Here is an 11692-nt window from a genome sequence, read left to right on the forward strand (position 1 = left end):
ATTTTTAAGGATGGAAACTGCATCAATTACTTGAAACTGCAATTGGTTTTGAATTTAAACTGAAGCCACGGCCATTTCTACATTTTTATTTGTGCCTAATCCATTTTTTTAAGGGATGGCTGAAGTGGAAGCCTGCACTGTAAAAATTGCCAGGATTTCACAGGTGTTAACTGTAAGTTTTCACAATAAAATACTGTATTCAGAATTTTTGTTGTAATCACAGTAAGATACGCTGTCGTCTGTCAAAAGACAGCAAATTACTGTAAAATTGTATTTGGAGAAGACCCCGTTGCACTGTGGGATATTACATGCTCAGAGAGTGGAAGAAAGTAATAAAATGGCGTTGTAGTGTGCTTGTTACTTATACAAACGGTAATTAACTTAACATTCATTGCCTTTCTCCATTATCATTATAATAATTTCTGTTTTGTATTGTTAGAGAGGAAGTTATGCAGTCATTTTAAGACTTTACCACGGAGTGTATTAGAAAACTTACATACTGCGCGCTTTCAGTTTGTACTTTCTCACATTGTTTGAGTACGTGCAGTTTCGTTTAATTTCAGTTTGTGCATTTCTCAATCTACTTTAAATCATGCCTTTCAATATATATTAATGTTTACAGCTGTAATTAGTGATTTCTTTCATAAAATTTAAGTTCTAGCATTTTCAAACCGTTTCATTTTGTGCATTTTTTTAACTCGTGTCTTATCTTATAGCTTCAGGAAAGCGTTTTCATATTGTTTCAATGTCAGCTTTTTCATGTAGTTTTAGTTCATGTATTTTTAAACAGTTTTAATTTGTGCATTTTGATTAAGTTTATGTGCTTTTGTTTTCAACTGTGATTAAAGATGTTAGCTCAGGAATAGCATAAATATATATATATAAATATAAATAAATTAATTTATGGTAAACTCCACAGGCAAAAGTAATACATGGAAGCAAATGTATTGATTTAAGCACGGTTGATAGAAATTTGACTTCAAATGGTATTTTAATGGATTCTTACTGGTTTAACTTTTTTGTAGATACATAGTGTAGTTTTTTTGTGTGTGTGTTAACATTTCCTTTGGGATCCAAACCATATTGCATTTTCCACATTTTTTAGTTATTGTTAGCTGGTCTGTGTTAGAAAAGGCAGTCTTAGCAAGGTATTTTTGACTCTATTAGCCATTAAATAAAATTGCCTATCAATTCACAATGTTCCATTGTAAATTTAGTAAGTGCCAGTATATCTGTAGTAATGTTACTCAGTTTATTCAACACACAAAGCTGCACAGTAACACTCCCAATTATCATTATCAGTGTGGTGTGCCTACGTGTTCTCGGATGTACCGCAAAGCCAGTGTTCTGAAAACACACATATATAGAGACCATAAGGAAGCAGTTCCTACTCTGCACTACAGGCAGTTCATTACACCTTTAAACTGTGTGGTTCAGTCATGTGAAGTTAAGTGTGACGCTTTGACCTCTTTCATAAAGCATTTAAAATCACACATAAAACAAGGACTGAAAATCAAATGCCCATTCAGAGGTTGTGAGAGCATTTTACAGTTAAGTCAAGTTTAGCCTCGCATATTTCAAGGAAACATAGAGGCTCAGAGGACCTAGATGATTCAATTCTAGATACATCTGTTCCCATGGATCCCTTTGGTGTTCCTAGTCAGACAGATTCAAATATTTTTGATGAGGATGATTGTGAACCAGAAAGGCCACTGGCTGTGGATGAAACTTTGTTTTTACAAAACATTACACTTCTTTATCTGAAATTACAAGCTAAGGTATTGTTACCAGCAAGTACCATACAGACAATCATTGAGGACTTTCAAAATGCCCATGACATTGGACTTTCACATTTACTTAAGATTCTGATTGAGAAATTGAAGGCACTTGGAATTCCAGAGGCCACTATAAGTGACATAATTGATGAAATGAACAGGGGATCTCCTTAAGATGTATAACAAGGAACTTCTAAGTACAGAACAAAAGAGAAAGACTGTATTTAAAAGAATTTTAACTATGTTGAGCCCGCACCCTTGTTTCTCGGCACTGATGAAAATGGCAAAGAATGCTTTGCCCAGTATGTACCAATACAAGAGACTTTACTTGCATTGTTCAAAAGCGAGTCTGTAAGAGAACAGTATGCCTTAGCACATTCTCAAGCATCCACTGAAAATGTCTATAAGGATGTTGGAGATGGAGAGGGAGTTCGAAGTAATCCACTATTGAAAATAGAACCTTCTTCTATTGGTTTGATTTTATATCAGGATGCCTTTGAGGTTGTAAACCCACTTGGTTCAGGGAGAAAAAAACATAAAGTTTTAGCTGTATACTTAACCCTGGCTGAAATTTTGCCACATAATAGATCCACTACAGCTCACATGCAACTTGTTCTCTTATGTAGGAGCAGAACTTAAAATACTTTGGAGTGACCAAAATTTTTGAATCTTTGATCAAGGACCTCAAATTTCTAGAAGAGAGAGGGATTTTGATAAGTGATGGCAGATTTGTAAAAGGCACTCTGATTGCCATTTCAGGAGACAACTTGGGATCCCATTGTATTGGAGGTTTTCTGGAAAACTTCAGTCGGGCTGATCGTTTTTGCCGCTACTGTGAAATAGATAAAGCAAAATTTATTAAAGAACCATACTTGTGTGGTGCTGTGAGGACAATACAGTCATATAAATGTCATGTTCAGGGTTTAGACCCTGCTGTATCAGGTATCAAGTGTGACTCTCCTTTTAACCAACTTTCTTATTTCCATGTTTGCCAGCCTGGGCTCCCACCGTGTCTAGCCCATGACTTGTTTGAAGGTATTGTGTCGTATGACCTCGCTTTGTTTGTTGGTCATTTAATACATGAGAAGCACTTCACTTACTTGCAATTAAACAGATGTAAGAACCAATTCAAATATCAGGAAATGATGGCAATGACAAACCTGCAGATGTTTCCCTGGTAGTGAACGACTAAATGGACATGCAGTTCAAAATTGGTGTTTTCTTAGATTGTTACCTCTCTTGATAGGTGACAGAATTCAAGATCCCTGTGAAAACGAGGTATGGCAACTCCTTTTACAACTAAGAGAGGTAGTGGAGCTTGTCTGTGCACCAGCTATTGCAGCAGGCCAAGTAGCATATCTCAAAGTCATAATTGAAGAATATCTACACAGTAGGAAAAAGCTTTTCCCTAATCACCCTTTAAGGCCTAAGCATCATTATATGTGCCATTATCCTGAACTTATACTCCACTTTGGTCCACTTATTCGCCTTTGGACATTAAGGTTTGAAAGTAAGCACTCATTTTTCAAAACATGTGCCAGAAAGCTACACAACTTTAAAAATCTGTGCAAAACACTGGCAGAAAGACATCAGCTTCTTCAGGCTTACTTGAGTGCAGGCAGCCTGTTCCCTCCAGTTGTACAGGTACACAGGGGTACACAGTTTTTTGTGAATGATTATAATGACAAAATCAGAGAATCTGTTGCCAGTTATAATTTTGTCACAGTCTACAGTGGCAGGCAATGAAGTGACTGTGAAAGGCACAGCATACAGGAAAGGAATGTTTGTTTTGCTTGGAAGTAGAGATGAAGAACTTTATGTTGGGAAGATTATTCTGGTCCTTACTGTCCACGATTCTGCATACTTTGTTACAGAGAAGCATACCTTTGTGAAGTTGAGAGATATAGGTGTCTATTGTAAATTAGGAGTAGTCCAAAAGGATTATGTTTGTATAAAGCAAGATGATTTGCTTGACTACTACCCACTTCCGGCTTATAATGTGTGTGACCTACTGCTAATTGTTCTTCATCATTCTTTTTTAGAAATTGTGTAAGTAGAAAGGATAGATAAATAATGGAGTAGGAAGAGTCTGTGAGGTTCTTTTAAAGAACACATATATGTATATAGGACTTTGTATATATATGTCTTTTAAATAACATCTTTGTATTGTGGTGAAAGTATTATAGAAGGATATGATTCAGAAATTGCCTTTGAAGATTCCAGCACATTTACCTATAAATGAAGAGTTAAATTTTCTAATTCAATTGAAATCAAACTGAGATAGGGATAGTCTGTAGTTTGTGAATGCTTTCACTTCTTGGAGTACTCACTAGTGCCTGAATAAAACATAAAATCATACAGAGATACAATTGTAGCAAATAACGCATTACTGATAATAAACAAATAATCAAGGGTTTTATGAATTAATTGGTTGATATTTGACTGTCTGCTCCCAACTCTCTTTTAGAAAATGAGTCAAGACATAAGGGAAGTGGTGCTATCTATTTTGCCAAGCCTCTCAAATGAATCCTTAACATCTCTTCTTGAACGGTTAGAAGAGCTTGGTGTGGAAAGCAGAGAAGACCTTGCTTTTGTACAAGAGAAGGATCTGGAGAAACACATTAGGCCAATCCAGTGTCGCAAACTGTTAAACAGCATTAAAAATGAAGGTAAATATATATTTTGATAACTGCCATTGGTAAGCTGAACAATTAACACTGAAGTTCAAAGATTATTGAAGGGCGAACTCATTGACCTGAAAAATCATGTCTTTCTCTTACTAGTGTCCTTCATTCTGTTTCTTTTCAGTGGCTACCAATATAATATATTGAACAGGAAGAATGTAATTTATCATAAATTAATTTAGTGTGCTGCTTTTTTGTTTTTTTTCCATTGATCTTTTTTGCTATCATCTCTAGGACTTGTAACAGTTCAAAGTGAACTGGATGCTGCTGCCTCTTCATCCCTCTCATCAAGCCCCATGAGCACTCCACTCATCCTATCTTCTAACTCCTCAAGCAGTTCAAACTCCTCTGTTTCTTCGTCCCCACATCCTGGCAGGCCATGGTATGCAGAGTTCAAAGTCAATTGGAATAGGATGCCAGCAGCAATTCAAAAAGCAGTGGCAAATCAAACAAGACCATCACCAGGAGACAGAAAAGATATGGTGAAAGCAGTGGTAGATCAGATGCTTGAACATGATCTTAACCCAACTAGAGCAATGTGTCACAGCGTAGTCCGAGGAATTGTAAGGGAACACCCAAAAAGTTTTGCGGATGTTGGAAAAAAAGGAGACATGGTTGGAGAGGGCTGCCACTCTCTTCTTCAGCAAATTAAAACAAGAGTGGAATATAAAAACAGAACAAATACTCTTGCAAGGCGACGAGAGAGAGAAGGTCCCACACTAATGCAGCAGGGGAGGCAAGAGGCCCTGTAGATCAGTATGGATGTGTGAGGTGGTGTCCTGTAGAACTGCCAGCTGGAGAAACGGAGGCATCATTAGATGACATGAAAATGCAGCTACTTAAAATATTCTCCGAGTTAGGGATGAGTGGAGCAGAGAAAGCTGAACCTCTTATGGAGAAGACCTATATCCACCAGCCGATACCTTAATGGAGTGCCTGCACCACACATTGCACAAGTTCAGAAGGAATGGCCTTTCCTTTTCTCTCAAAGATGTCTTTACTCCCACTTTAGGCTTCTAACAGACATATCTATCCTCAGCAAGCTGCAAGAGGCACTGGACAATAAAGGCAGTACAATTATAAAGTTCTGCCAGGAACTAAGCCATCATTCAGGAATTCAGGATGTGCTGTCTAAGTTTGAACCAGAGGTTTCAGTTAAGGCTGCATGTGTCCTTCTCCTCCTGATGGCATACTTTAAGGAGCCCAAGGATGCAATCCTACTTCAAGCAGATGTAAGTAATTGTTTTACAGATAGAAAACTGAGTTTTGCTTACAATAGACCAGGAACCCAACTGGCATTGAAAATGCTTTAGAGTTGAATTTATTTTTTATATTTTTCTAAAAATTAATGCCTTGAAATTTTAGAAAATTAATATGGTATCTTGAGGAGTGCTGGATGTGCTTGATTTTTTATATAGCAGTAAATGTTCAGTATTCTATATGAAGAACTAGTTTGATAGAAACAATAAGATGAATATGATGGCTCAACTCAACCTGACTAAGAGTAAAAAAGGTAGGTGCCAATGCTGGAACTCGGGTAGACAATACAGTATATTAACCTTCATACTTGTATTCATACACTCTTAATCTCCCATGTAGACACACAGTTCTCTGACTACTGAATTTTAGTAAAATACACACCTTGCTAAATCTACTGTAGAATTGTGAATCACTGGGGTCAAGGGATTTTCTTCTGCCATCATTTTTACTCTTCAGTAAGGGATATACAGTACACACTGTACTGTACATATATCCAGCATATTTTAAAGTTATGTATTACTGTATTTTACAGACATGTGCCACAGGTGCTGATGTTCAGAGGACAATGATGCTACCAAGCACACCCCGCTTGATTATACAAGGTAATGTTAACAACACATGTAGCTTATAGTGTCAGCAACTTTAGTAGTATGTAAACCTGTATTACCTTCTCATATATGTTTTGAAGGTCTGTGCAGCTGCTCTTTACTTTGCAAAGACCAGAAGAACAGCGTGCAGACCTTTAATAGTTGTAATCTAAGACCCTGTGTTAGCGACCCATTCCTTTCACACTGTTGTTCATTAAGAATTCCACTTCTTTGCATAAGTACGTGATGAATATCTTTTTTATTTCAGATGACATGATGAAGCCTAAAGCCTGGATGTTGTCAATTGAAGGACAAGTGGTCATGGGACCACATCATGATTTTGTCAATGGTATTGCTACAATCTTTGCAAGTTATTACAACTTTAACTTGCAGTATCCTGAAGATGCCTCATCCACATTGGAGTTTATCCAAAGGTAAACTAACACACTGACATTGTAGATAACACTAGCCAGGGTAATAGTGAGACTAGTAAATCACCACAACATTGTTAAAATGGCAGAGAAATTGTGTTTGGCTTTCCTACTTAGGAGGAGTGTTAGGCATCAGTATTCTGTAGAAAGGAACAGCACTTAATGTCTTTTGAAAAACAGTGTGAAATAGCTCAAATAAAACTAATAGCTTCTATATTTTGTTTACAGGTTTTTGGGTATTAACCCAGAGTCGGGCTCAAAATCAAAAAAGAAACACGGACACATCAACCAACAAGTCTGCACACTTTTGAGGAAACTAATTGATTTTGAATGGATGTCAATGTAGACATTTTCAGAAAGGACTCCTAATAATTCAAATTGATTTAAAGTGTTTTAATCCCCTGTTTTGCCTCAGTTTAATTTCTATCTTGCTGTCTTTAAAAATGTTACACTGCTTTATAATTACATTTTGTTTTTAACATTATCGTTTAAATGGGAGTTTATATCTTTAATTTAATTTCTTAAAATATACCTTTTAAAAGGGAAATGCCAGAATTATTGATTGCTTTTCACTTGACCCTTTCAGATGTCTGCATATCTGGAAAAAGTAGCACATATTTACAAATAATACACTGTTGACTACTAGACAGCCCATCTGCGGGCACTGAGGTACAGTATGTGCAAGTTGTTTACTACAGAGGATTTTAGATATACAGTACAGTAAAAATGTGTTTTTGTTTCTTGTACATATACTTACTGTATGTGAGGTTTAGATAATTTTGTTTGTGCAATTTAAAAAAAAAAGTTGAACTGCCTGTTAAGACTTTTATTGAATTTAAAAGTGTATACTTGAGGTATTCTGTGCATTTAACGTTTGAAGAAACACTGCTGAATAAATATGCAAAACACATACAGTAATGTGTTTTGTTTTTATTTTTGTTTAACTTTATTAATTTTCAATAATTTAAAGATTATATGTGTTGTAAAGTGACTGATAAAAGTCTAATCCTGACTACAGGGACACTGATGGAAACATTTTGTACAAACATCATACAGAAAACCACAAATGCAAGGAACAAGTGAACAAGTAGTGAGATGGACAAGGGACTTTAGAGACCTTCAGAACTTAACTTGATGTAAATTTGGGAAAATTTGGTAAATAGGATGGGTGATCAAGGTTGTTTTAATGTCCTTTACAGTATTTAATGTTGTTATTGCACCTGTAAATTTACAGTAAATTACTGGCTACTGAGTTGCATTACTTTTACAGTTAGCATGTAAAAATACAGTAGATTAATGTAAATTGAAAATGGTTAATTATTGTAATTCAACAGTAACATACTGCTACATCACAGTAATTTTCTTGCCCAGTTTACTGTGAAGTCACAGTGTGGTATGGTAATTTTATTGTAATGTACTGTAATATGATACAGTAAAATACTGTAAAAGTAATGCAACTAGTAGCCAGTAATTTACTGTAAATTTACAGTGAAATTTTTACAGTGAGAAGGGATGGGCTGCAGACCTGGGGTCTCTACAGGGGAGCCTAGTCCAGCAGCATCAGTAAAAGCCACTCTCTGGATGTGGCAGTAAGCCATTGCAGGGCACATGGCCACACTTCCATGCACCAAACTTGCTTATAACTGCCAATTAGGTGAATCAAACATGCGCTGAAGTAAATTAGTTTCTTTTAAAGTTCATGTCCTTGTGACCTAAAGTGTTTACTGAAAATATCACCTATTCATTTTCTACAATACGTTTCATGCAAGAGGGTCTGCTGCCAACAGGTTGAGATAGGGAGATCCAGATTTCCCTTTTCCTAGCAATAGGCTCCAGGTCTTTGTGTGAGATTCCCAGCTGTGAGATAAGATCACCACAGTGTGTCAAGGCTCAATGCTTTTCCCAGTACACTTGAGGGGGAGGTGCAAAGGGAGTCTCGTCTCCTCTCCAACACAAATGGCTTTTCTCAAGATAAAGTATCAAGTCCCTCCTCACAATTTCCAAGCTTTTCACCCTGCCACATTAAGGTTTCACCTTGACTTATTTTAATGGCCAAAGAAAACTGCAGAATTCCATACGCTATGTCTATCCACTTGAAGAATCACAAGGTCTTGAGCAGTTTGGCCAAGAGCAGAAAGGCTATGAAGCACAGAAACCTTGCCTAAGGGCTGCTGGTTTGACTTTAGGTGCACATATCGATATCATATCCCACATTTGGCACCAGTTAATAGACTATGAGGTCAAACTGGACAAAGAAAAGAGCCACAAGAAGGACCTTCCGATTTCTTAATCCTGACACTGCCAGGATAGGCTTTGGCCATCACTGACCATTAGATGGAATTAAGTTGATTTAGATCACTTTTATTTTTTAGCATCAACGCTGATTTCTAAATACTGCTTATGGATAACAGTTTCACAGATTTCACAAATTTGAATCTTGCGCATGTATTTCCAAGCAGCATATGGTATATAACAATGTAACATCCAGGAAAGAATGTAGTGCACAACATGAGGAAAGTACTGTAATGTGCTGAATATGTAGACAGTGTGAGAAGGCGCTATATAGGCGCCCGACTCAACACAGACTGACAACAGAGACACATGTAAAAGTGAAACACAAATTTATTTTCTTCACCCGTAGTGCATGTCTTCCCCATGTCCCACAGGCACAGCACAGTCCCACAAAGCAAAACCCAAGGTGAAACAAAAATACAACTCCACTCTTCTTCTTCTCCTCCTCCTCTTCCTCCTCCTCCTCTTCCTCCTCCAGTCGTGCAGTGCAGCCCACGCCCACGCCCACGCCCACGCCCACGCCTCCATCGTCGTCGTCCTGACTCTGGCACTCTGAGTGGTGGATGCCAGCTCCTTTTATAGCCCACCCGGAAGTGCTTCCGGTAATAACTAACCTTATTATGGTTGCACTTCCGGGTGTGGCTTGATTACAGCCCACATGTGCCCGTTAAGCTGTGCAGCTCCTTCTGGCGGTGGCCACAGAGCCCAACAGGGATGAACTCCGGTGTTCCATAATAGTGGCCCCGGTGCAACCCAGTTTGGGGGGACGTAGGATGTAGCGTATGGGCGCCAATTCTTCTTGTTAGTTAAACCCGCTCTTTAATTCCATGGCTTGTTGCTGCTCTTGTTGTGCAATGGCAGACATTTCTGAAATTGTTGATTGTCTCTTTTCTAAGAGCTCTGTTAAAATTTTTTGAGAACCTGAGCAAATCAACATTCTTGAGACCTTCATCTTTCTTTATTTTCATATATTGTATGATGGACACTGTTTGCTGGTCCTGTTTTGGCTCCTTTTGTATCTCTTTATTGTTTGGCAGCCAAATAAGTAAAAAGAAACAATTAAGGGGTTTGAGTCTTCAAGAGCAAGTCAATTAAAATGAATACAAAAGAAGCTAATTAGCAACAAAAACAGGTCACTAATTAAGAAAAGGGATAGAATGAAAACCTGCAGCCACTGCAGCCCTCCAGGATTGCAGTTTGACACCACTGGTCTAGAGCAACCTCAACTGCAAAAGTTAACGTTCTTGTTACAGAAAAGCAAGGAAAACAAATTCCCAATGAAGACAGAGTGCTTACTCAAAATATTATGTACTAGGCTGACCTGCCTTTTAAGGCGACCGACTTTTAAGTTGACCACTTCTTAAGGCAATTCAATATGTAGATCAATTTGATATTTTATACAAACTCATTAATTTGGTTATATTGCATTTGAGTGGTATTACTTTAATACTCGTAGTTTCTGTTATTTTTGTGATGAAATTTAAACTTTTTTTCTATATTGAGGTCGCCCTTTTGAACCCCCCTGATATTTACTACGCTGTGAGGCATTTGTACTCCATCAACATTAATTATTTCCAGAGTCATAATTTTGTCTATTTTTCTAGTGTATCGCGCACAAAAGCAAGGGAACGATGGGAGCACCAGAACTTTGCTCACATCATGTCGCTTCGTACCGCAAGCTGCAAGTAGTAAGTCTGTGATAAGCGGAATACCGCTACACTTTCCACTCACGGGACGGAAGGACAATCCCGACCGCTTTTATATAGTAAGAAAGAAGAAGAAGATATCGCACAGTCTGGAGTAGAAAATCATCTTTTACCTGGAAAAACGAAACTACAAATCCCATCGTGCATGCAAAATGGACGGGGCATGTGTGAAACTCCGTGCCTGCGTAGCACTCACGGGACGGAAGGACAATCCCGACCGCTTTTATATAGAAGGATAACAAAGTATAGTTGCAAGAAAAATAAACTCTTTGGAATTACTGGATTTCAGCATTAATTACTAATGAACTGTGGCCTGATCTTCATCACAATTCTAGACAAACACAATCTGACTAAACTAATAACACACAAAGCATTGTACTTTTCATGTCTTTATTGATCACATTGAGCAGTCATTCAGAATGCAGGCTGAAGTGAACCTCTGTGTTAATGACTTCTCCGAAATACAATTGGAGAAAGGTGTTTTAATTAAGGGAGATGAAGTTGAAAGTGTGGGTTGCACTGGTAAATAAAGGCACACAAAGACAGGTAACTGACAAATCTGTTCTCCTCAAGAAGGCTGGTTAGTGTGAACCATCTCTCCATCCAAATAACTGTCTTAGGACCTTAGAAGATGCATAAAGATATACAATGGCATTCCTAAAGTCATGGGTGTTCATCAATCTATGGTAAGACAAATTGTCTACACATGAAGAAAATTCAAGACTGTAGCTACTCTCTCTAGGAATGGCCATTCTGTAAAGATCAACTGCAAGGCCACAAAGGGCAATCCAGAAAGAAGAGTAAAAGAACCACAGGAAAGTCTACAGAAAGTGAAAGTCTTTGTTTGTGTGTCCACTATCAGTAAAAAAACTGAACAAGTAGTGTTCATGGAAGGATACAATAAAGGAAGCCACTGCATTAAAAAAAAAATTAAAATTGATGTACATCTCAGGTTTG

The 11692-nt window shown here is 37.6% G+C and overlaps 1 pseudogene; it reads left to right on the forward strand.

Moving 5' to 3' along the window:
- The first annotated feature begins 268 nt into the window (after positions 1-268).
- LOC120516622 lies at positions 269-7202 on the forward strand (annotated as a pseudogene).
- The last annotated feature ends 4490 nt before the right edge of the window (positions 7203-11692 follow it).

This window comes from Polypterus senegalus, chromosome 16 (assembly GCF_016835505.1).
Source record: "Polypterus senegalus isolate Bchr_013 chromosome 16, ASM1683550v1, whole genome shotgun sequence".
In the NCBI taxonomy this organism is placed as follows: domain Eukaryota; kingdom Metazoa; phylum Chordata; class Cladistia; order Polypteriformes; family Polypteridae; genus Polypterus; species Polypterus senegalus.